This window comes from Colobus angolensis, unplaced genomic scaffold (genome assembly GCF_000951035.1).
Source record: "Colobus angolensis palliatus isolate OR3802 unplaced genomic scaffold, Cang.pa_1.0 Scaffold8, whole genome shotgun sequence".
NCBI classification, from domain to species: Eukaryota; Metazoa; Chordata; class Mammalia; order Primates; family Cercopithecidae; genus Colobus; species Colobus angolensis.
In genome coordinates this window covers 4,469,850-4,473,952 of record NW_012121820.1, presented here as the reverse complement: position 1 = coordinate 4,473,952, position 4,103 = coordinate 4,469,850, and the positions used below count along the sequence as shown (strand labels likewise).

The 4,103-nt window shown below is 45.6% G+C and overlaps 1 protein-coding gene across 1 annotated transcript in view; it reads left to right on the top strand.

Annotated features, from left to right (window-relative positions):
• Positions 1 to 4,103, top strand: part of ARFGEF2 (ADP-ribosylation factor guanine nucleotide-exchange factor 2 (brefeldin A-inhibited)) — a 104,998-nt gene that overhangs the window by 14,167 nt on the left and 86,728 nt on the right. The window lies entirely within an intron of this gene.

Below are 4,103 nucleotides of genomic sequence, written 5' to 3'. Positions count from 1 at the left end.
GTCTCGGCCTCCCAAAGTGCTGGGATTACAGGCTTGAGCCACCGCGCCCGGCCTCATATTTCTTTAATTTAAAATTATAGGTTAGGGCCGGGTGCGGTAGCGCACTCCTGTAATCCCAGCACTTTGGAAGGCCGAGACAGGTGGATTGCCTGAGCTCAGGAATTCAGGACCAGCCTGGGCAACATGATGAGACCCTGTCTCTGCTAAAAATACAAAAAATTAGCTGGGTGAGGTAGCACGCACCTATAATCCCAGCTACTTGGGAGGCTGAGGCAGGAGAATCACTTGAACCCAGAAGGTGGAGGTTGCAGTGAGCCGGGATTGTGCCACTGCACTCTACCTCCAAAAAATAAAATAAAGTTATGGGTTGGGCATGACAGTTCACACCTATAATCCTAGTGCTTTGGGAGGCCAAGGTGGAAGGATTGCTTGAGCCCAGGAGTTTGAGACCAGCTTGAACAACATAGGGAGACCTCATTTCTACAAAAAAACTCTTTATTTACACATGTTACTGTTATTAAAGTATATATATGGCCAGGCGCAGTAGTTCACGCCTCTAATCCCAGCACTTTGGGAGGCCGAGGCAGGTGAATTGCCTGAGCTCAGGAGTTTAAGACCAGCCTGGGCAACATGGGGAAACCCCGCCTCTACTAAAAATACAAAAAATTAGCCAGGCATAGTGGCCTGTGCCTGTGGTTCCAGCTACTCAGGAGGCTGAGGTGGGAGGATCACTTGAGCCTGGGAGGCAGAGGTTGCAGTGAGCAGAGATCATGCCACTATACTCCAGCCTGGGTGACAGAATGAGACCCCATCTCAAAATAAATAAGTAAATAAAGTACATATATTGTAAAGCATGCAAAAATATATCTTTGCAAAGGACAATTAGAAAAATATAAATACAATTCTAACATTTTCTTTTTACATCCCAGTGAAGGCTACAGGAAACCATTAATCTAAGCTGCCCTGTTTATACCACAAACATTATCTTTTAGCTCTGATTTTCAGAAAACTTTAGATTTTTTAAATGCACATCGAAAAATCAATTTTTAATTATATAAGTTGTACATGACTACATTCTCTGTTAAAAAGTTTTTAGAACTTTACAGATAAAATGAAGTTCCTTGGGCCACCAGCCCCAAACCCAATTGCCTGTTTAGGTGTATAATTTTATCTTCTCTCTCTCTCTTTTTTTTTTTCAATAAATGATATCACTTTTACAAGTTTCTCTGCAGCTTTTTACATTCAATACTGTTATTAGGCTCTAGCTATATTGCTCCATGTGGATCTAGTACATTTCTTTTGACTGGCATATGGTGTGTCGTGCCACCATTTCATCTATCGCTCCCGTGTACGGAGACATTCACACACAGGGTTATAGTGAACTTCTCTGTGCAAGCCTCCTTGGAGACATGCCTCAGTTTCTGTGGTCAGAGGTGACTCTTTGGATTCCTATCACTGAGGCAAAATAAATAGAACCAACTTCAGAAGAGACCAGTGAGGTAGAAGATTTAATTTGTACCAAATATATTCATTCATGTGAGTGGGATAACTTGTAATATAGCTTACTTACTCCAACCTCTATTTATTACTAAGTATGTCCTATTCTGTACCAACAAACCAACCACATGGCATTTTCCTTCATGCAGTGAGTCCTATAACGGCCTGTTATAGTGGTTTATATTGTCATCATCTTCCCCTCCATGGCAGAATGTCCCTGTACAAGCCCTGATTCATGTGTCAGTGGGCCAGCTGCCCAGAGGCCTCCCTCCCTGTCCCGCTTCCCACCGCTCATGGCGTTAGCAAGGAACAAGGTGGGGACATCTACCTGGGGGACAGTGGGAGATAGGGGGCAGTATCTACAAGTCACACATGGCCCTACAGGTCCCAGTCAGAACTTTGAGCTTTGGTGTGCCTCCCTGGAGAATGTAGACTCTATGAGAAAAATAATTACATTTGTCTTACTGCTGTATCCCCAGTGCCCAGAACAGGGTCTGTCACAGAGAAGGATGAGAAAGCAGAACCAGAGATCCACAGGATACAGGAATTCTTCTTTCTCCTGGCCTTATCTCACTGCGCAGATGACGGGGGAGGCCATACTTAAAACTCTTTCTGATTTGAAGGGTAATGTGCCCCTTAAGAAGTCTATAGAGGGGAGGATACTTTCTGTCCTTTTCATACTTTAGTTAAAGTACAAAAGTAGGCCGGGCGCGGTGGCTCAAGTCTGTAATCCCAGCACTTTGGGAGGCCGAGACGGGCGGATCACGAGGTCAGGAGATCGAGACCATCCTGGCTAACACTGTGAAACCCCGTCTCTACTAAAAAATACAAAAAAAACTAGCCGGGCGAGGTGGCGGGCGCCTGTAGTCCCAGCTACTCGGGAGGCTGAGGCAGGAGAATGGCGTAAACCCGGGAGGTGGAGCTTGCAGTGAGCTGAGATCCGGCCACTGCACTCCAGCCCGGGCGACAGAGCGAGACTCCGTCGCAAAAAAAAATAAAAAAAAAAAAAGTACAAAAGTAGTAATCCATGTCCAGCTTGCTTTGTGGCATCAGTATTGGAGCCCACTTTTCAGCATTCACATTTGAGGAGTTCCTAGACCACCCCACTTGCAGTCCAGTGCACAAAACAGACTTGAGTTAGATGTAAGAACAAGCAATGTCAAAACCAGAGCTCAATTTCCAGGTAGACAGCCCTGCCCTCCTAGGAAGCCTGCACCAGCAGCAGCAATGTGAGGGGTGAGGTAAAGGGCATCTGGACTTGCCCTTCACGGGCCACACCCTCCACCTGGAGATTTGGGGGTTGGACTTGAGCAGCAGAGTGTGCACAGGCCTCTCTCCTGCTCCTTCAGTCGCTCCATCCAGTGGTATTGCATTTCTACTCTCAGCCACTCTCTCAATCCATTTTTCTTTCTGCTTATTGAGTGGTGACACTTCACTAGCTAAGGAAGGGGAAAAGCCCTTGAGAAACAGTGTCGGACCTCTGCAGAGTGGCCAGTCTTCCTCTCACAGTGGTGGCTGCTCTATAGATAACCTCAGGACCCTGAGTCCCCCTGGTATGGGCAGAAGCATGTGACCAGCTAGAAGCCAAAAGGAGAAAGAACAGAACAGCAATTGTAGGAGTCTTCACCAAGTCACTGGAGGCAGAGAATGCCTTAGAGTTCACATGTATACGTGCCAGATGAGTGATTCTTTTATCTAATCAACCATCAATATAACCTGGATAGCTTGGAGAAAAACACGGATCCCTGGGCTCCACCTGGAAGTTCTGCTTCAGTAGGTCTGGGTTGGAGTCCAGGAACCTGTGTTTTTATTGAGCTCCCTCAGGTGATTTTGTTTCTTAGCCAGACTTAGAAATCATCCTCCTGCTGACCTTTGAGGTTCCTTCCAGCTCTGTCCTCCATGCTGACATCCCAGTTGTGGGTGAGGTGGCACAGACCGATCTGTAACCTCTCAGAGAGGGCAGGTTCCAAGCAGCTGCTCGTGGGTGACACGCACTACTATTGATGTAGGTGTGAAATGCAGTTATTTTTATGCAGGTGAAGTTTTTACTTTAATTTTTGGAATAGAAAATACAGTGACACGATTCAACATTGAAAAAAATGAAAAGATGTACTACAGAGTGTCTTAGTCCCACCCCGGGTCACAGCTACTTAGTTCTCCTCCCTCAAGCAATTATGTTATTAGTTTCTTAGGTATCTTTCCATTGAAAGAAGATACATATTCACATATATATATATAAAAACAGCTTTTTGAGATAAAATTAACATACATACAATTCATCCATTTAAAGTGTAATTCAAGCCAGGCACAGTGGTTCACATCTGTAATCCCAACACTTTGAGATTACAGGCAGGAGGATCGCTTGACCCCAAGAGTTCAGGACCAATCTGAGCAACACAGGAAGACCCCGTCTCTACAAAGAATAAAGAAAAATTAGACTAGCTTGGTGGCATGTGCCTGTGGTCCCAGCTACTCAAGAGGCTGAGGTAGGAGGGTTGCTTGAGCCTGGGAGGTGGAGGCTCCAGTGAGCCATGGCCGTACCACTTCACTCCAGCCTAGGTAACAGAGTGAGACCCTGTCTCAAAAAATATATATATATATTATAT